This window comes from Mytilus galloprovincialis, chromosome 4 (assembly GCF_965363235.1).
Source record: "Mytilus galloprovincialis chromosome 4, xbMytGall1.hap1.1, whole genome shotgun sequence".
Classification (NCBI taxonomy): domain Eukaryota; kingdom Metazoa; phylum Mollusca; class Bivalvia; order Mytilida; family Mytilidae; genus Mytilus; species Mytilus galloprovincialis.
The window spans coordinates 60667601-60691596 of record NC_134841.1 but is presented as its reverse complement, the minus strand read 5'-3'; the positions used below and the strand labels follow the sequence as shown (position 1 = coordinate 60691596).

The 23996-nt window shown below is 32.1% G+C and overlaps 1 protein-coding gene across 1 annotated transcript in view; it reads right to left on the bottom strand.

Annotated features, from left to right (window-relative positions):
* Positions 1-23996, bottom strand: part of LOC143072600 (phosphatidylinositide phosphatase SAC2-like) — a 238401-nt gene that overhangs the window by 39334 nt on the left and 175071 nt on the right. The window lies entirely within an intron of this gene.

Sequence of the window (23996 nt, the reverse complement as noted above, 5' to 3'; positions counted from 1 at the left end):
CTACCAGCTAATAAGGATGTAAGCCCTGCAGGAAGGGAAACAACTCTTGATATCACTGGAATGTTTGTTTAAAAAAAGTGCTGATATAACTGCACACTTTTAAAAAAGGGCTGCTGCAACTGTTTATTACAAACACATTTGTTTTAAGATTTGTCTCCCTTGACTTAGCTCTATCCCCTTGAATTATATAATAGTTTCAGAACTTCTGTTTTACAATAAAGGAGTTACTTGTGTGATAAACTGTTTTTAGAGTTATCAAAGGTACCATAATTATAATTTAATATGCCAGACGCATGTTTCGTCTTCATAAGACTCATCAGTGACGCTCATATCAAATAGTTATAAAGCCAAACAAGTACAAAGTTAAAGAGCATTGGGGACAGATCTCATGTAAACCAGTACAATGTAGTGAATGTACCATTCAATATATTAGTAAACAAAAAGGATAATAATGTAGTATGATTGTAAATGGGACAACTATCCACTAAAGTCCAAATGACTTGGATGTAAGCAACTATGGATCACCATACAGGTCCATCAATAATGAGCAAAACTTGTTCCATATTTTGTTTAATAAATGGCCCTGATATAACAAAATGTGAAACAATGCACAGCCGTTCATCTTTTATTGGAGGTAGTATGTTAACCTGTAGATGTGGTCCTCTTATTTTTGCACTGTTGTAAGGGTGCCGTCTCATTGATAAAAAGTAAAATCACAAAAATACTGAACTTAAGAGGAAAGTCCATAATCACATGGCAAAATCAAATAACAAAACGCATCAAAAACGAATGGACAAGAACTGCCATATTCCTGACTTGGTACAGGCATTTTCAAATGTAGAAAATGGTAGATTAAACCTGGTTCTATAGCGCTAACCTTCTCACTTTAATAACAGTCTCATCAATTTCCGATATATTTACATTGATGCGTTAAATAAACAGACACAATAAATAAAATAGTCAAGATATGGGTACATCAGTCATCATCGTATAACAATTTTAAAAGGAACAATTTAACAGAACACAAAAACATCTACTATCTACGAACACATTCATTGATTTGAGTGTCTGACGTCAGAAAATTTTATACTTCACATAAATTTGTCGTTCAATGTGCAAACTAACAATTTTAAAATTTACATAGGAATGCTAGCATACAGGGTTAAAAAATCAAAAGTATGTAAGAATAATTTCAGAAATAGACCAAGATTTAAACTAGTCCAAAAGTTATATATAGAATTTATAAGAATCCAAAAATAGTTAATTCCACTATGCAATTGAATGATTTTGACGTTTGTGGTTCAACGTATATTGTATGTCCAATACATCTATCATTAATTCTATAAAGAGTAAGAGACATACTGCTGCAAACAAAGACTCCGACATAAATCAAGTGTAAACAAAATGATAAACATAATTCCAGATGCTCATAGCAAAAAATGTACCATCTTTCACTAACAAATGAATGCCAAACTTAATACATTTTGTTGTTCTTCATACTCATCCAAAAAACTCATCCAACCAAGCCAATTTGCATGCATGAAGGGACAAACAAACTAGTGAATGAGTGGTTAATAAATGTTGATGCAGAATGCAGCTTAATGCAACATAATGCATATTCAGGCATCAGTTTTTCTGTATTAGCAGATTCTGATAGAAAGATGCATTTAAAGGAACGAAAAACGTTCAAATCAGGAAGTGAAACATAGCAAAACTGGAGTATGTGTTTGAGTTCACCTTTCTCTGAGGATCTTTTTGGAGAAAAATAAACACATCAAAATTAAAAGCCTACATAAAAATAATTGACTCATGATTTCCTTAAAGCAATTATTGTACAATTTGTACAAATAGAACTTGCATGTTACCTTTAATGTTCAAGAAAATAAGTTCATAGTTCAAAGAAACATGCACAGAAACACCTAATACACAAATGAAAGATAACAATTATGTTTGGTGAAGAAAAAGAACTACTGGTGATAATTGATGGTCTTTGCATCCAGAGCAAAAAAACTTAACATCCCATAGGGCATAAACTAATATTTTACATAATTTCAAAGCATCAAATTTTTTCTGAAACATATAATTTTTCACTAAAATTATTTCTTTTCACAGAAGCACTGCACACATTTTTCAAAGTGAGGTTAAAAATATAACAAATCCAATTATCAGAGGATAATTGCATGGTTTGAGAACTCATTCTTATCAATATAGAAATTCTGAAAATTCTATAATTTTAATTACAAATGTCGCTTGTAGCATACATAAATATACAACTGCTTAATTACATGTACTCATTTACACTTAACGGAACTGCCATTGGCAATAAACTGCAAAATCTATTTCTCTTTCTTAATAACACCTATTTACAATGAGCTGGAAGAAAATCTGAAAGGAAATCAGTGTTAAATTCATTACAATTCTCTAGATAGTTTCAGTTATTAATCTTAATTAGACAAATCCTGTTGAAAAAGAAATTTGCATAATTTGGAATAGTTATTTTCACAAATTAAAGCTTGCTTAAAGCAGAAACATTTATAAATGTCTCAGCTAAAAAGCAATAATGCTAAGTTATTTATTTCCTATTTAATCAAGAAATATTCTAAAACAATAAAATTATCATTTAAGCACTTGAGATTATTGTGGTGCAAATAGCTGCAATTATTTCTAAAACCAGTCTTTAATCTTCATTTAGAAATTATAGGAATGCATCATTCTTGAAAATGACATATGGCATATCATTAGAAAATTCCTAGAATATTGTTATTGTTACTGTTGGTTTATTTTATAAATTTGCTCAAATCAAAACAAGTTGTGTAATTTTGTTTTAATAACCCACCAAAGCAAGAATGGGTATTCATTGTTTTCTTGTATATAACAGATGTATTCACTATCCAGGTATTTAGAAATCTTTATAAAGAATCATGAGGTATGATAAGAGCCATTTCCTTGTCCCTAAAACTGTAATAAGAGACTAGAAAGAGCTTGAATTCTGCTCACCTTGCAAATATTAAGCAATTTTGATGTTCATTTCCACCTTTTTGACAGACAGTTTTTTTCTGGAAGGAAATTATTTATTTTTTCACATACATAGCATAAGTGCATTCAAATAAAAACAAAATCAAGACACCCATATAAAGTAAAATATAAATTCTTCAGTAATACAATTTAAGTATTTATTTATGTAAAATTAATTTTAAAAGTTATTTACACACACTGTAAAGTCTCTCCACCATAACCAGTCATCAAAATATCAAAAAGACTAAAATGATATTGTTTTAAATGAAGTCTTGCAGACAAAAGACAAAAGGCACTTGACTCCAATAATAATTGAGAGACCATAAAAAAGTGTACTAAGTATACTAATTTAGAACCAGTGTATAATATTATACAGAAAAATTATGTTTTAAACCACCACTCTGGAAAAAAAATGTTTTATAAGCATTAAAATTATAATCACCTTATGAGGAGGAAAAAGAAAATATATGGACGACTATAATATTTCACCTGAATGGTTGCTAGATACATTTCACTTAACATTGATTTCTTTGTTTCACTTGTATCTTCAATTTACACATATTACTGTAATATTTTGTATTTCCACAAAAGCAGCATTTATTTTTGTGCAATTGAAGACGCTGATTTGATCAAAATGAATAAAAAAAACTGTCATGTTGACTTTCGAAAGTTTTTTGAGTTATCCCCCATTGTCTACCATTCCCTACCTTCCATTTGTGAAATCAACTTGAAGGGTAAAATAACAACTACATAATATAATATTAATCATAATTAAGTTTACTCCACAAAAATCGAAAATATACAAAGAAAATATCATAAAAATTCTTCTATTGTTTTTAATTGTTGCTTATCAAATTCTGCAGACAAAAATGTTAAGTAAAACTTGATGCAAAGAAAATATAAATGATATTAAAAAATGTTAGAGCAAAAAGTATTGCAGTGATAAATCCAACCATGGTCACTAATGTTCAAGCCTGTAGTCGCCAAATGTCATTATTCTAAAAGATAAAACAATAAACAATCTAAATTTACAACTACCATTAATTTTCTTGAATATCGTTCGAATAAAACACATTTATTGTTACAATAAACAGGGAAAGAACAAGAAAACACCGACTCTTAATTTCATTTTCAATAAGGAAGAAAAATGATCATTTCTTTTTTTGCCAATAAATTGATGTGGCTAACCGGTTTCTTAATTAGAAGTGTCAAAATACGAATAAAATATAAACGATCAGTGATCATTACGCTAATAAGAAACAGAGATAGCCAATTACCATACGTCTTGAAACAATACTTCTATTGTTTATCGGAATGTTGGGCGTTCGGAACATCATGTTTTACGACCAAGTATTTCCAATAAGAAGAGAAATAACAGTGACCGATCAGTAAGCGTCAGGTTTGAAACATTACAGTATTGGTTTTTTTTTCAGCTACGGTTAATACCATTATAGACTGGTTCTCTGTGCTTTGTCTGTTTGGCTCAGATACAACAAAGGTATCTGAGATACCCGTCACGTATGTTGCAAGGGAGAGGACCAGCCTAATGACATTAGAGAACTTCAAGCTGAACTTTGTAACTCTCGGGTTTTATCAGATTCCGTTTTGCCAGAAAGTATTTGTTGTTTGTTTGATTATCGTTCTTCGGCAATTTTGAAATATCTCAGTCTTGTTCTTTGGAAGTCTGATTTGACATATACCTTTTCTATATTCTGTTTGATTCTTTCTTTACACAAAGAGAATAACACAAAAGGGTTGTCTGGGTATTGAAATATGGTCACCGAAGGTCTTCAGTTCGGCATTAGAACCTATATCGAAGAATAAATAAATTTTGTGTTTTTACTGTCTTCTGATTGGTTAAAATTATTAGTTTTATTTTCAATGTTGTCAATTTTGACGGCGACACGCCCACATTGACGTTGTGTATTCATACGCCAACATGTGTGTACGTTGTTATTGTTAATTATATTATATAAATAATATAAAAAGTTCTTTGAGCCTTAGTTTTGATACAAATTTATTTATAATAAATGGCAATAATTTATTTTTATTTTATTGAACCATAAAACTAATGTTTAACTCTTCAGAGTCAAAAATTAGTTTTATGGTTCAATAAATTTAAAATAGATAATAGCCATTCATTAAAGATGCTTTCGGCTGTTTGAGTGTGTGTAAATATGCAGTTACGCCGGTCGAAATCGAGAAGTTAAATCCGATGCATTGAAAAGATAAACAGCCACACTCAACTCAATGTTCAACGTACGTGAAAGAACCCTCGCACTAACTTTAAAAGAAGTCTGTATGTGGCATAGCAAATGTTACTTTTCTTCAAAGTTCGCTTTACTTTTAAGTGGCCATCCCAGTATTCCACCATTGTTCTAGGTCGACCCATGATCTATGATCTATTGTATTGATTGTTAATTTGTTCTTGACTTGAATTGTCATGTAATTGATGTCGGAGAACGTTTACCAGGTAACAATCCAGCGATTCAAGTGGTTATAAAAAAGACAATTCAGATATACGCACTATGTATTTTTCTATTAGTTCGTAAAGATATTATATTAATCATAGGTCATTGCAAATGGCGGAACCAAAAACATATAATATATATCTCTGGTGGCACAAAACCTATATATAATCTGGTTTTTTTTTTATATAAGATATCTTATAAATTATATAAGATATCTTATAAACTATATAAGATATCTTATAAACTATATAAGATATCTAATAAAGTATATAAGATTATATATGAATACTTCTGTATAAAAATTATAAGAAAAAATCAACATTGTGAACATTCCAGTAACTGAAGTATAAACGAAGAAGTTTCCAAAATCAATCGACAAAGGTATTGCATATTGTTTTAAGCTATGGGTTTTCATGTATTTGCATCTGTTGTAAAAGTGCTTCTGGCGCACTAAACTTAAAAAAACGTATTTACTATAGCAATGTGCTTATACCACTGGTGGTGGATCGGTTCCTGGCCACGGGCATCATAATCCAAATATCAAATGTTTAGCCAATGATCGACAATGATCGAAAGCAAACATTTCATAAACTCTACGATGATACATTTGGGAAAAAAATCTATAAGGTTGCAACTCCAAAATATTTGATAGACTTTTAATTATACCGTTTCGCTCGTTTATCTTTTGCTTTAATATTTTAGTTCATTCATTCAGGATGAATGTTAACCAAGAAAAGCGCTTCGCACGCAAAGCATATACATAGACAATAACTGTTTAGTGTCTTTTAATATCAGCTGTATTTATACGAGGCCAGGAAACAAGGTGTATGCGAGCTTTTAGCGAGCTATTACACCTGTTTCGAGCCGAGTACAAATACAGCTGATATTTAAAAACACTAAACAGTTATTGTCTTTATCCTGCAATTAATTCTGTGTTTAATTTTTGGTTTGAAAGACACAAAAACACATGTTTTGCATGTATTTTCGATTTGAAATCCCTTGTGGCCCCGTGTAGTAATACGATACAGTAACCACACATTCAGCTGAAGACGGGTTCGCAAAAAAGAATCTGAAATGGTCAACAATAATACATCGCTCAAGGAGAATAACTAGCTATTTTAACACAACGAATAATTTCAACAGTTAAAAAAACCAACAAAACATTGTCCAGTGTATGAGTTATCCTACGCTTCAGACTCGACATTCACTAAACGGCATGCTGAAATTGACATGGTTGTTTTTGTTACACAATCAAACACATTCAAGTTTTGAAATCGATAGTTGTTTTAAAATGTGTGTATGTTATCAGAAAATTTGTGTGATTCTTATTGCTCTAAAGAAATGTTTGAAAACAAACAGAACGTATAAAAGAAATCGTTAATTCGCAATTAATACGGCAACTGCAATACACATTCTGAGGTCGCGCAAGTTCATTCAAAACTCAGTCCGGTAGTGGGTGGAGCTTTAAAGCGATATCTGTATAGTACAGCATAGCGATATCTGTAGGGCTGTATCTGTATAGTACAGCATAGCGATATCTGTAGGGCTGTGTCTGTATAGTAGAACACCCAATTGCAGGATAAAAAGGGTTATTTTCATTTTATTTTATTGAATTTAAATTGAAACCGAGGTATTTCCATAAATCAAGACACAAGAATGTTTATTCATTACCGTTAAGGTTTGTGAAGTATGAATAAGTAATCCTAATACATTACGAACGGTTTACGAAATTAAAAAATTAAAGAAGAACTACTATGAGATAGATGCAAACTGACTTGAAATACAATTTTGACATTTAACTAAAAGACATCTTTAAAATATTTCATCAAAACCAAAAGAAGAAATATAACTAGTCATGTTCAGATTGCAAAGAGTTTCTTCCAGTACCACCTACACTATGGACTCGAAAACCTTTCAAAACGTTACATAACCTATATATAACTTCAACTTGTCACGGTGGTAATGCCGTGGAGTACATTAACGCAAATTCACTGTCAAACAGGAAACCTCAGTCTGTCCACAACAAAATCACAATCAAAACAACAAAGAAAAAAGCACATTTGAGACTGAAGAAACAGAAAAAGACGCACGCAAAGAAACTAAACGGAAATAATGATTTGTCAGTACAAAAAGTCGACGGATATTATATAATCTGACAAAGTTTGTGATCAATTCAATGAACATTTCATGAAGAGTTCTGTTTCAGTAAATCAAATTGAAATTACATTTCGACATTTATACATGTGTTCCGATTTATTTAAAACACGAAATCCAAAATGCATACGCTAAATAATCCCGAATGGGAATATTACATGCCAATCATTCTCATATGATAACAAGAATTCGACACGTACTTAATATCTCTCTCGCCTACTACAGAGTTTTAATAAAAGGGCAATGATCTCAGAAACTTAAGTCAAGGTAACACAAAACGTATCAGATGCCAATGTACTCCTGAATTCATAGGCCAGATGTTGTTTACCTTTGATATTCAACTTGCAAATTGTAATGAAGGACTAGCTGACAAGGTCAGAACACACCTGCATGCATACTTTGGTAAGTCCCGATGACTGTTTTTGGCAACCGCCAATTTAATGTGGGGATGCGTACCAAAATGATATAAATATAAGATGTGGTAATCATACCGAGACAACTCTTCGCCAGAGACCAAATGATGTAGATGTTAGCAAATAGAGGTTTATAGCAAACTGTAAATTGAAAGGCAACACCACGATATGACCAATGTTAAACAATAGAGTAGAAAATTAACGGGCTGATTTATGTAGAAAACAATGAACAATAAAAACAAATATGATATACAACGGCAAAGAACAACAACTGAATTACAGGCTCCTGACTTTGAACAGACAGCGAATGCATATATAGACTGTAGTTGGGTTTACATATTAGCGGGCGACTGAGCTACACGACCTGGGACAGCATGCACCAGCACACCCTAAAACCAAACTGTATACACCAATAAACGAAAAAAAACCCAATATATATCATTAACAGCATGCAATTACTGAATTACAAGCTTATAAATTTTTTGACTGGTTTTGCCGGTGTCCATTAAAAGAGAGCAGATAGATATTAGAGGGACATTCAAACTCATAAGTCGAAAATTAACTGACAACGCCATGGATAAAAAAGAAAAAGAAACACTGACAAATAATATTACACAAAAACCAAAGACAGAGCGACAAGAACCTCATCAAAAATTTGGGGTGAGCTCAGGGGTTGCGGTTAGTAAACAGATACTGCTCCAAATGTGGCACCCGTGGTGTTCCTCATGTAAGCACAAACCATTTAATAAGTCTATTCGGTAGGTCATATTCGGAAAAAGGGTATAAGATTGCAGCTACGACATTAGGAACATCCGCTATTAATATGAAATGGATATTTCATAACGGTCAACCAACTTGTGATGGCGTCCGTAAAACTTACGAAGGGAACCTCATCCCTTTTTTTAATATTCAAAATTATCTTTTCCATATTCTTAATGTGCCTGTATACAGTCAAAAACTTATAATAGCTGCCGTTAGTTGCTGTGTGTCATATTTGTCTTTCGTTTATTGTTATGTCATAAAAACCGTTGTTTCGTTTAAATTGTTTCCCAGTGTTTCATGTGGAGGCTTATTATAAGTGACTAAACAGTATAGATTTTACACGCGGCTTAAGATCTACAATGACCTACACAGATTCATACATACACTACATGTGTATTCTGCTGGATGTTTTTCTCATTGATAGTCCTATCACATCTCCTTATTTCATTTCGGTCTTTCAAAATTATTTAAGGAATGACTGTAATATTTTTTCTGTCTATGAAGAAATAACATTAAAAATTTGGTGCACACTGAATAACGCGCGAAGCATAAAAACATAAAAATTACAATAAAAATATTGATACTAAATTGCCTGAAGCATGCCGAAAACTATTAGCGGAACACCACGGAGCATTTTTTCTTTTTAAAGATCACAATATTTCTCCGACATTGCTCATGTTCGATCACATGCTGTTCAAAAAAGGCTGATAGGAAATACCAAGAACACAAAAGATCACGGACTTGATCTATATAAAGAACATGAGATTCAATAGTTCTAAACCAACCCCTGTCACTTTGGTATTGTCATTCTGAAATTTCTATAAAGTTCCAATTTAAGCATACACGACTTCCTTGTTCGAACCACATGGGTGGGTACTTTATATGCTATTTGTAATTAATGTTCAATTAAACTTGCATTGCCTTAGACATTTCCTTCTAGACTGACTAAAGTGTAACACATTTCTGCGACACTTAATTAAAAGTACATAGTCTGCATGAACATTTCTTTCCCGTTATAGATAAAACATTTAATCTTCGTCATGAATACAAATTCAATGAGGTATCTGTACTAGCATAGATGTAATACCCATAGCTATATATGGGTATTAGCAGAGATATATATACACATCCCTTCCCAAACATAGTCCACGGGTTTAACTTTTAATATAATAACTTATCCATATTCCAGTCTTTATGTTTTACAGCGAATAATGACATTTTACATTTTAGATTTATAAGTTATCGAATATAACCTTTGATCTATGTTCCTCTTCAGTCATTGAAAGAATTAAACTTTTTAAACTTACGTTTTGAACAGTATACATAAAAAACCTTCGGACTTGGATTATACATTAACTACGTAAGATCGTATATGCTCCCTTTGCGTGCGGGAGGTCGATAGTCCCACCAGCCTTTAGGCTTTGCTCATTATTGAAGGTCGTAAAGTGACTTATAGTTGTTTTAAGTATTGTGTCATTTGGTCTCTTGTGAAGAGTTGTCTCATCTGTTTCCAACCACGTGTCATGTAAGAGTATGAGAAAATCCGTAAATGGTAAGAATTGTGTCCTAATTCTATGTCATGGTAGGTTTGAATGTCTTCATGAAGACTGATACCTTTTTAACCAGCGTGTCAAAAATATTGGTAAGTATTGGAATAGAAGTAAGTAGGGTTTATTCATATTTCATTTCAACACAATCTTGTCCTGAATATGCATGTTGTGTTTGATGCTTCACGGTAATTCAGACGGGAACTATTTAATTTGTCGTTTCTCATTGTCGAGTTTCAAGTTTAAATTAGTATATATATTTTATTTTATTATTCAGAATATATACTAAGTAAAAGGAAATGTGTTGATTCGTTATGCATATTCATGCTGAAGATACCTCAATTCCAGTTTGCAGTGTTTTTGATATGTCTGTGTAAAAAAAAAAAAAAACAGCCACCCTGGAGTGTGAAAATATAAGCGTGTCCTACATGCATTAAACAACTCAGCCTAACTTCGATAACTATGGTTCTGGTTGTAATATAACAATGGCAAAAGCCTAGAACGGGATTCAATTATACTCAGTATTTTCTATGATTCCAACTTGACATAAAATTGCACTGCAAGAACTCATTGTAATTAAGTTCTTTCGGTTCGTATTCGATTATTTACCGATAAAAAACCCCATCACGATATCCTTTCTAATTGACATTTGAGATTCTATGTTTTGTTGGAAACACATGCATTTTAAAGAATAATATGAAAGAGTGTATACCCTATGTTGAAATAGAACTTTCAACGCTCTATTGAACTTTTTTTCTTTATAAAATGTCAAGTTAGTGTGTCATTACATACAAATTCACGTGTCACAATATTTTCCGTATTATAAAAATAAGTTCACAACCTTTCATAGAAATGCTCGTAAATACAATTTCGATTGAAATTTACATCTATAATTATTCATGATTTCTTATTGCAACACCAATTTACATTTCCATAAAAAATCCTGGTTCATTATTGCAAGATATGAGTTTTTAGATAAAATTAGACATTTTTACTTGGAATAAAACATGCGTTTAGAATAGAAATATCTATTATAAAATTAGTGTCACACAACATTACTGTGTTCTGTATCTGAATATCAGTAATACTGGAATCAGTATTGATAATATTTTTCTCAAGTATATAAACCACAGAAAGTCATGTTAATAAAGGCTACAAACTTCCATAATAATGTCACTCAATGCAGACTATACATAGATAAAAAACACAGATGGCTTAGAACAACATACCAAAGATAAAAAAGTCAAACAGTAAAGACGGATAAAGGTCAACATCAGTTTTCAAGGATTTTCAAACCAGTAAAGTTTCACGTGAGATATTTAAAGATTTTGATCTTACAGAAGTTTTCAAGATTTTACTGCTTCTTACAGAAAAAGTATGGAATTAAGATCTACACTCTATGTTCCCAAACATAATTAGAAAGCTGTAGGTTTTGGTTATTATTTCTGAATTGAATTCAAATGTGAAAGTATAATTTAAACTTCAGCTGAACTCTTGTGGTATCTACCAGTGTATACCAAACGTTAAATACATGTACAAATAATATGTCAAAAAATAATAGATAACACTGTTATACAGACGAAAGTCCATCTTCCCTAGCCAAAGGTTAGTGGATCGTAACCCTTGGCTAGCGAAGATAACGATATTCCAAAAAAGCTGTGTTTTTTCATCAAGTTTTCTCATATCAACGTGAATTAGATTTTAGTTCTGCCACTAGTCAATTTATCGGTCATTTAAAGCGCTAAATTTGAGGTCAACTAACTCTATTGGAAATTGTCAATTTTCTGTTCTAGACTAATAAAATCGACATGACATTGCCATTATCATCCCATCGGAAGTCCGCATCTTTTTTAACCGCGTTCGTTTCTTTTAACATGCAACATTGTACCAAACGACTTTGATAGTTATCCGTATTTCTCTGTTCGCCCGTAGATCTCGACTATATTTCAATACTTTAATCTTCTTTCAGCAGTTTACTTTAAATCGAGAAAAAGTGCTAATGAATACTACTGCCCAAAGCAACAGACTTTTAAAATCGCTAATTACATTTTTGTTCAGCAGTAGTTATCCGTAAAGATCTTATTAAAATAATGCTGTGGCGTTCGTGACAATATCAATTTAAGTAAATTTGGAACCAGTAATAAAGACAAAAAATAGTCAATGGGATAGGTCCATGTTCATTAATATTTTTCTGGCGGGTAAAATCCTACAGTTTTCATTTGATATTGAAGTGTGAAATTTGAAATAAAGATTTAACCTTGAGTGTCGCTAACCTTGCGTATATATCTGCATACGTCTTTTCTTATGTTTCTCAAAAAGAGTATGATGCTTAGTAGTCTGAAGGGCCTAAATCTAAATGAAGAAAACACGTTTGAAAACACAATTAGAATTAACAAAAAGTGTGATCCGACATCTAGTTTAATCCGTATGGAAACTGATGAATAAAAACAATGATACAAAAATTGTGTAACCTGCACCAATTCAGTCTCGTTTTAAAAATATATATATATATATATAAATAATCAGTATGTTATTACTGTCACGATAAATTAAGTTAGCCCAAAATGAAAATAAAAAAGACCCACCTTTTTGAAAATCAAAATAAAAAAAGTTCTCAATCATGAAAAGGTGACGCAACTCATCCCCCTATATTTAATATAAAACGAGTCAACTGTCAAATGTGCCTATCTATCTAGACACCTTGCGATGAATCTGTAGACACCACATAATTAATCCATTACTTGCAGATGACCTAATAATGAAAACTTAGCATAAAATCTTTAGCCATGACAATGCGGTTAAGTGAAAGATCATCTGTTTCATACAGAGAACATACACAATACTTTAAGTCCAGAAATTATTGCGTGCGAAATAATCATGACCTGTTGGTGACCTTCTGCTGTTGTCTGTTCTATGGTCGGGTTGTTGTCTCTTTGACTTATTCCCCATTTCCATTCTCAATTTTATTTATTTTTGCGATTTTATTTTTTTTTTTCGATCCTGTTTAATTCGTATAAATTTTTTTAAATGCGAGTTTTGATTATTGCGATTATAACCCTGTCGCATTTTTCGCAATAATAAAAACATCGCAATAATTTCTGAATTTACAGTAAGTGAAGACCAATTTCATGTGTCACAGTGATATGTAAATCACGTGAAAACAATTGAGATCAAATTATGTCGTCAGTACATTCCAGTTCCAGAAAAACTTACAATTAAACACAATAGTTATTTACAACGAAATACATACGCTGAAATGGCCCTCTTGCTTTATAGATTATGGTTTTACTACAAGTATCACATGACCATAGCATTACCCATGTAAACGAGAAAGAGTTCAGTTGAACCCTAGTGGATATGTGCACTTTAAATCCATCCATACGCAAAATATTGCTTATAGAACATAAGAAACAGACCTTACCAAGAAACTTAACGTTGATCAATGACACATGAAAACGAGTTCGTGGTTAGGTAAATCCTGCTAGATTGACATAGTAATCTTGAAAACATTCCATATACCAAATATGCTTTACCTATTGCTGATGGTATCTGATAAACGGGCTTAACCCTGTAAGATTTAACACGAACCAATCAAGGTCAGACGAAAGCCTGTCAGACAGACATGTACACCTTCGATCATCCCATAAACCAAACATAGAAGAACTATTACCTACGCATATTATAGGAGAAAAGCAGTTAACCACAAAAAAAAAAACATTTATCAGTGAATAATGTAAATGAGTGCATGGTCAGACGAATCTTGTCAGACGGACATGTACATCTGACAATATTTTAAAACAAAATACAGTTGGCTTATTGCGTTAAGTATCTAATAAAATGACCTACCCACGAAAAGTTAACCTTGACAAATGATCCATGACAGTATGTCAAGGTCAGATGAACCCTGTCTGACGGACATGTATGTATACCTTGCAAGATACCACTTACCAAATTTTATTATTCCTTTATTCTCATTAAGTTAGAAAATCTCATGAAAAGAAACTACACTGCTCTTTTATCAAGAAGTCGCTGAACTATGAAAATGAGGTCAATGACAATGAACATATGCCATGCGAATACTTCAGTACACAAGACACAAATGGCGGTTGTGTGACTTTATGATATTGACAATCGAAATTCTCTTTCAGTATAGCAAAGTTGTACAATTAACCCTCAAACCCCTCAAAATATATTTTGTCATGTTCATCTTTATTAATATAATTTAGATTACGTGTAAATCGTTAATTTTGGTTTATAATGTGTATTTGCGTGCATATAGACAATTGTTTTTATTCTCGTATATTTTACTTTTTTTGAAAGTGTGACCTACAGCAACATTGGCAGATATTTTAATTCTCTAACACTACATTTCATTTGTCTTTATTAAAATAAAAGGTTAGCTCAAACTGTCAGTAAGCTTGTCCGATATCCAGGTGTTGAGTTGCATGTCTCAAATTGGTATGCGTTTTTTAGAATTTTGGAAATGTAACTATTACCATAGAAACAAAAAAAAATTTTAAATGCTCTTAAACTAAATAATTTATGGTCGTCTGACGTATAGTCCTTTAATTACTCTTTTGTTGCAACAAGCTATAACCAAAATATCAAAACTCGAAGGCAAATTAAACTAGAGGCTCTAAAGAGCCTGTGTCGCTCACCCTGGTCTATGTGAATATTAAACAATGGACACAGATGGATTCATGACAAAATTGTGTTTTGGTGTTTGTAGATCTTACTTTACTAAACATTCTTGCTGCTTACAATTATCTCTATCTATAACAGTACTTTCTGTGGAAAATGTTAAGAATTTTAAGAAAATTGTTAAAAATTGACTATGAAGGGCAATAACTCCTTAGGGGGTCAATTGACTATTTTGGTCATACTGACTTATTTTTAGTTCTTACTTTGCTGTACATTATTGCTGTTTACAGTTTATCTCTATCTATAATAATATTCAAGATAATAACAAAAAAACAGCAAAATTACCAATTCCGAGGCAGCAACCTAACAACCGATTATCCGATTCATCTGAAAATTCCAGGACAGATAGATCGTGACCTGATCAACAATTTTACTTCCTGTCAGATTTGCTCTTAATGCTTTGGTTTTTGAGTTATAAGCCAAAAACTGCATTTTACCCCCATGTTCTATTTTTAGCCATGGCGGCCATCTTGGTTTGTTGGCCGAGTTACTGGACACAGTTTTTTTAACTAGATACCCCAATGATGATTATGGCTAAGTTTGGTTAAATTTGGCCCAGTAGTTTCAGAGGAGAAGAAATTTTCTAAAAGATTACTATGATTTACGAAAAATGGTTAAAAAATTGACTATAAAGGGCAATAACTCCTAAAGTGGTCAACTGACCATTTTGGTCATGTTGACTTATTTGTAGATCTTACTTTGCTGAACATTATTGCTGTTTACAGTTTATCTCTATCTATAATAATATTCAAGATAATAACCAAAAACAGCAAAATTTCCTTAAAATTACCATTTCAGGGGCAGCAACCCAACAACGGAATGTCCGATTCATCTGAAAATTTCAGGGCAGATAGATCTTGACCTGATGAACAATATTAACCATGTCAGATTTGCTCTAAATGCTTTGGTTTTTGAGTTATAAGCCAAAAACTGCATTTTACCCCTATGTTCTATTTTTAGCCATGGCGGCCATCTTGGTTGGTTGGCCGGGTCACCGGACACATTTTTTAAACTTGATACCCCAATGATGATTGTGGCCAAGTTTGGTTAAATTTGGCCCAGTAGTTTCAGAGGAGAAGATTTTTGTAAAAGTTAACGCAGGACGACGACGACGGACGCCGGACGCCAAGTGATGAGAAAAGCTCACTTGGCCTTTCGGCCAGGTGAGCTAAAAAGGAGAAGTTCATAAAGAATGTAAACAGCAAACCTTATCCACCAATGGAACGAGATGAAAACAACATATTCGACCTTTATCAGCAAACGTTATCAACCAATGGAATAAGAAGAAACACCATATTCGACCTTTATTAGGAAACGTTAGTCAACCAATGGAATAAGAAGAAAGCAACATATTCGACCTTTATTAGACTGCTTGGTTGGTTTTTGTTTAATTATTGTAAAGTAAATATCAAGGCGGTGTTTTAATGCTTTGAATTACAATAAAGAAATATGCTTAAATGTCATTGCTTTAAATGCAAAATATATATTAAGATGACACGCAAAATATGACCCTTTTGAAACCTATCAAACAATGATCTCTTTTATATAAAAAAAAATGTGACAAGATAATAGAATGTTAGTCGACCAGTAAATCAACGAACAAAAAGGATATCAACCTGCACTTACAAATTAGTGTCTTATATCTTTATCCAATAACATGACAAAACGACATTTCTGAATTAAGATAATGTTTTATGTCCAATATTGCATAATACTTAACCATGCTGTCTTATATCTTCTTATCTTCTTATCTAAACATATATTATATTGCATTGTGATCAGTTTCATAGCATATTGCATTGTTTTGAAAATATTACATAACTAGTTTCGTGTGTTGTTATAAAGTAATTAATTGACAAAGGAATAAGGACATTGTAAAAATGAGCCTACATGACTTTACATCCAGACAAAGTAGGCTACATTGTGCATCAAAATTCTTAATATCTAGACACATTTGTGGGTTTAGCTTACAGCTTACCTCAGTAAATAGTCTAGGAAGAAAACCATGTCATGTGGATAACTAACCTCTCCTTTTGCCTTTCAAGACAAAATATTGAGAATTGAAACACAAAATAATAAATTAATATAACTTGTACAGAACAAGAACTAACAGGATGACCGCTCACTCGATCAAGGAAATTACTTAAGGGACATACTTTCGAAAGTAGGGTTAACAATGTACTCTTGAACGCAGTATTAAGACTTGACAATTAAGTAACAGTTACAAGCAAAACACTCATTTGCAAATCCGTCGCCGCCTCTCCTCAGAGCTACACTGTCGTGAATATAACCAAAATGTGCGGAATTACATGGGATTCAATAATTGCATTGCTTTTAAGCTGTTATTATCATATTTATTTTGCAATATGATTTAGAAAAACATTGGATTTTCAATATCCCATGAGACAAGGCAAAATTCCATGGGATTGACCATTATCCCATCAGATTTTGGTTAAATCCAATAGGATTTTTTGGGTCCCATAGGATAATTGTTATAACGACCAAAACAAATATTGATAGAAACGTTCTGAGCCTGTCATATTAAGTCATCGTAATCTACATAACTGGTAAAATGGAAGTCGTCCTATTATTTTAAAACTACATAAAGTGTGGTACTTTGTTGACATTAAACACCCAGTTAACCAGGAATCAATTTTACAAGTAATTGAAGTTTGATTTGTTAAGTAAGTAATCTCCGAGAGCTTGGCGTGTACAGACGGCATAGAAATCCAAGGACGGTCAGTTAAAGGACTAAAAGACTGATATAATTCAGTTATGTATGATTAATCACATTGTTTTTGTAATGGATGTTTTAGCAATTTGGAACTGTCAGGATTTCCAATTATAAGACGACTTCCCAGGACAATGATTGAATAGAAAAATAACGTACGTAGATGCAAGACGACATTGGAATATAAAGATTGTCATGGTGACCACTCAATACAAACAAATAAAGTCATATTTTTGTTCAATCAAATACTAAAGAAAACATAACAGAAATCCAGATTCACAGGAAACAAAACGCATAACTGACGTCTCTTAATCAATAATATACTTGATACCGTCAATTTAAAATAGGTTGAAATAATAATATCTCCGACTAATCTAGTAAACTTATATTACTGTCAAAGTCCTCTAAAACAGAAGAGCCCATCTAGTTCATGCTGAAATAATTTCTGTCAGGCATGTTAAATAAATTGCTTATCTGAGCGCAGTCTGATACGACCGCAGAGGTCGAACCCTGAATAAGTTGGGGCAAGTTTGGACACAATATTCAAGCTTGATACTGTCTGAATTTCGATTGTAATCAAATTTTTGACAATAATAGGTTTCTAACACAAACAAAAATCCAAGATCTTACAAATATATTGCACAATACTGTGCAATGGAAGGTTTCTTCCTTCTTCTTGAAACTTTTCAAAGATTTGAAATTTGAAAAATTGGGGAAAAAATATGAGCCCCTTAAAAAAATGGACCCCCAAATACTTACTTATACTGTTGGCACCATAACCCCCAAAATGAATTCCAACCTTCAACCTGTGGTATTAAACATTGTGGTACTATTCAGTGCATTCAAAATACTTATACACAAGTTATGCTTGTTTTGGACCCCTTTTGGTCCCCTTATTCCTAAACGGTTGAGACCATCATCCCCTAAATCAATCCCAACCTTCCTTTGTGGTATTGAACCTTCTTAAAAAAAATAATAGAGATCCATTCACTTAAACTAAAGTTATTTTCCGAAAACCAATTGTGTCTTCGGACGGTAACATCATATCATTATGCGATCCCAAAAATATTTTAGCTGTCGTATAAAAATTCCAAAACACAACATCTAGTCTGGTCGTATGACAGACACTATAACACAACGTCTGGTCTGACCGTATTACAGGAACTTAAACACAACATCTAGTCTGATGATATTACAGGTACTATAAAACAACGTGAAGATACATATCTTGTCATGTCTGTGACTGACCAATTCCTTCTTAAATTAACCTGTATATTGTCTACAGGGTCTAGTTGGTTTATAATATGATACTAACACGTGTTATCATAGACGTTAGTAGCATATATAGCAATGACCCCAATCATCAAGAGATTTGCATTAACTGACTGAGACCAATTTGGTTATAGTTAGTTGCCGACTTGAAGAAAAGGAAAAGAGCTCAGACATTGCATAATACTATAACCGTTGACATCATAACAACATAGTAATAATTGAGTTTGTACAAGACCATAACTTGTGTTCAATACAAATTTGTAACTCGGACATACTATTTAACGTAAGAAAAGGTCTTGCAGATTTGCTCTATAAACCCTGTTAATTTTGTTTATAGTTTCGTATATACTTCTACGTTCTATTTTCTATTAACAGTTCGCTAAAATGTAAAAATCAGTCTACATAAGTATGAAAACATGCATAAAAATCTCATGAAGACGGAAAAAATAAATGCTTCAATGGGTATCTCTGATCTACTACCATATAAGACATGTCGTTCTTATTACCATTTTATCAATACAATGTTCGTTGTTGTGTACAAACCCCAAATTTACATGCCAGAAGAAGCAATTATTACCACTAAAATTCCAATCAATCAATTTCTAAAATAATGAACAAAACAAGATGTCTGACATTTCCATCGAAAAAAATAAATATGGCAGACGACATCAAATATAAGCCAGAAACTTCAAACTATTGTGTTCGCTTTACTGGTAAATGATTTCTGGAACATAAAAATTGATTCTCTTAACATTCCGTTAAAAAATAAATGTCAGAAGTTCTAATGCAAATGGACATTAAACTAGAAATAGTCGGCCAACTTCATTAACAGAGTCATTCAAACGACGTTATTGTACATTCCCAATAACAATTTCTGATATCTTATTGTATATCTACAGATTTCATTAGCGTTTTCACTATGCATTTTAATTTAAGATTACGAAAAAGGTGACTGATAAAGAAAACAAAAGTTTAAAACGTTTCAATGTGACTTTTTTAATGATCATTTCATTAATGTTAACCTACTCATCAAAACGAGCAAACAAGATTAAAGGGATCGAGTTAAATATCACACTCCCGTTAAAAATTGTGATTATAAATACAATAAGTTAGGTTGGAATTCAGATTAGAGTTTATGGTTCGGCGTACTACGTGTTGGAGAAGTCTAACTTTAAACAAAAGTTTAATAACCTTAACTAAAAGACAACAAATCACAATCAAAAATTTTTGCCTGATATTGGCAGCTACAATGACTTGTATATTAAACGAATTTTAAGTACACATACAGTCGAAAACTCCGATGAGTTGAGGTGTTTTGTCAGACCCATCAGAATACCAGTTAGTCCAAGGCATTTCTAACTATGATGACTCGAACTAAGAATAAGTCGACTAGTTATATCAGGTCCCTCAAACTGCGATTTACCGAGGTTAAACTGTAATTATAATCAAATTTTTCAGAAATAAGATAGTAGTTGTACAATACATGTATCTATGCGTAAACGAAACGTGAATGATGAAATATGATTACAAGCCAACATGATCAATTACTGTAAACCAACTTATTTTCGCGGATACTTAATTTTGCGTTTTACCCTTACTGATCAACTTCGCGACTATTTAATTTCGCGATTTTTTCATTTAAATGCCGTAGCCTAATATTGAAAGCTCCAAGTTTTACATATTCGCGACGATTTATATTCGCGTTATTTTTCTACTCGCGAAAGTCGCGAAAATAAGTTGGTTTACAGTATACGATCCTATAAATTGAATTTTTCAAAGTCATTTAAAGTATATGGGATGCCAAAAAGGACTTTCAACAGGATTGGATGTCTTAGAGTTATCAAACAGAAATAAGAGTGCATACGGACAGAAAACGATAAAGACTGTAAATCTTGTCAATACGAGTATGCATATTTTTTTCCAAAAAAAAAAAAAAAATACAGATGCGTCTTTAACAAAATGAGGGACATACAAATCATATATCACTCATAAACATATTATCATGTATAACTCAATGTTAAATAAAATTAAAAGAGGGTTTTGTTATTATACAGACAAATAAAAAAAAACAACAAAGAAACAATTCTATGGAGGCTTATTACATTATAATTGCGAATTCAAGCTTAATTGAAGAGTTCTTTCGATTAATAATGGTATAATAGTATTGTATTGACATAACGTTTCAATTTAGTCACTTATTTTCTAATTTACGTCAAAGAAGTGGGAAAATTGAAATCATAAATGAGCATTTTTCTTCATGTTTACTTTGTTTAAAGTCAAATTAGAACACTACTGAATAACTCATAAAATAACAGAGTTGAAATTGCTGTATCCTTTCATTGATTAAGACAGTAATTTTCTGCTCTCCAGCGGAGAGATGTTTATGTTTGACTTGTTTGTATAGACTTATAAATACACAAAGAAAATACCAAATTAGAAACCAATTTTCCATATTTAGTATCGTGTAACAGAATGCAGATATTTTTGTTTACACGTATTCAAAAATAAACACTAGACTCTTTTGAAATTTGAAACAACATTGATCGTTCAATAACATTGTAGGTTAATAAAATGGATATTGATAAATTAAAACCACAGCAAAGTACATGCGTTCCAGGAAAAATGACTTTAAAATTGCAAAAGAGATAAAAGGATGAAAAACAACCATTGTAGAAAAAAAACCCGTTAATTTGCCAACAACAAGAACATAGAGCAAAACAAATGAATACATCATTTTTGATTGTGCCCAAAACCAATTTGAGTAAATTGATATCACAGACAAAGACTAAGCCAACAGCACACAATAGAAAGAACTCTTCTTAAAATAACGAATAAATAAAACAAAATTACGACCTTATACCAATTCAGCAACAAAATGGAGGCAGCGTCGCATTAAAAGTTCAAATTTGCATACATTTTACGCCGTTATTGACTAATACGGGCAAAACATAAATTTTAGGAAATGAAAGGTCAACCGATTTGCAGAAACAGTGAGGAACTATTTGTTATAAACAATTTGATGAACAACTTTCAAAGCATTATTCGTACAATTACCCTAGGAATTCACTGAAATGTCCATGGACATTTTTCGATATTATCAAAGCCTCGAAACTGAGTTACTGCTGGTGGACGTTTCGTCCCCGAGGGTATCACCAGCCCAGTAGTCAGCACTTCGGTGTTGACATGAATAACAATTACATGGTCATTTTTATAAATTTACTGTTTGCAAAGTATGAATTTATATTTATAAATTAACTGTTTACAAAATTTTGATTTTTTTGAAATACTAAGGCTTTTCTACATCAGGTATATATTATCGCAGCTGTATTTGGCAACACTATTAGGAATTTTGGATCTCAATGCTCTTCAACTTCGTACTTTATTTGGCTTTTTTTTTTTTTTTTTTTTTTTTTTTTTTTAACTTTTCTGGATTCGAGCGTCACTGATGAGTCTTTTGTAGACGAAACGCGCGTCTGGCGTATATATAAAATTTATTCCTTGTATCATGGCTATGATGAGTTTATTTATTCCGAATATTAAGGATTTTTGTTATCCAAGGCACAGATAACGATGCTCGTCAACTTTGTACTTGTTTGGCTTTCTTACTGTTTTGATCTGAGCGTCACTGATGAGTCTTATTTTAGACGAAACGCGCGTCTGACGTATTCAATTATTATTAATGACATGGACAGTTGTGTCAAGACTCAACAATATTTCTCTTTACCGATCCCTTGTTTTGAATACGTGTGTTTTTGTTACAGACGAATATACACAGATGTATTATAACACTTTCACTTTGCGGAGGATCGATCGTTTACACGCGAAGAAAGATCAATATTTTTAAAAACTTTGGAGGTAAATTTTCCCCGTCTGATTTGAGATCGATTTCTCTGGATTCCATTGGAATAAGTATTGATCTTTATTCATAATCTATTCTTTTACTGGTGGGTGTAAACGGGTCTAAGTGGCGAAGGCATAAACAAACTTTAAGATTTACTTTCACTTGTTATTTTCCAATAGACGTCAAACATCTACGAAAATTGACAGCAGTAAATAGGAAAATTTGTCAATTTCATTTACTATCATGTCGTCTTAATAGTCCATTTATCACAGCAAAAAGTTTAAACAATGACATCCCCACACGCAATTATGTACACAATATCAGTTTCAGTCCTCTCATCATCATTTGTTTGTTTTTCTAGTCGGCGTTTTGTTATCAATAGTTGGACAAATAAAACGTTGCTGATATGCATTTATAACCAAGTACGAAAATGATATTTTAAAGGGGCACTAGCTACGAGGTACATAAAAAATATTAAGTTTGATTTTTTTCTGTTCAATCAATAATAAAAGTGAAATAGTGAAATAACAATTCGCTTTTTGCAGCCAAAAAGGTTCAATTTTGTCAAATTAGGCTAAGAAACATTGATAATTAGTAATTCACTTGCAAGTGAATGAGTCGACCTCTTTAAATCCGTATTCATGTGAACTTCAATTTAACCCCTAGTTAGAGATTGACAACTTATGCTTTGTACGTGTACTGGTTTTTTAAAGGAAAAGAATGTCAACAATGAAAGTGAAACTACGGTAAATTATTTGATTACATAAAATCATTCTTATACGGTTAAAACAATTAGAAACAACTATTTTTAATCTATAAAATAAAATCAAACAGACCTATAAAAATCCAATTGCACGTGTTGGTTTAATCTATTCATATCTTTATTTATGTTTACATCGCTTATATGGTCATCTGAGGTCAAATCGATAGGTAATTAGATGGCGTCAGGACTGAAATACACACGAAACGAACCTATATATTATCTATCCCATGCTCTGTAAACTGTTTATTTTAGACTTTTGATAGTTTGGATAAATGTTTTACATTGTTATAAATCAAATATGAGAATTTGAGTCAAATCGGTGACCA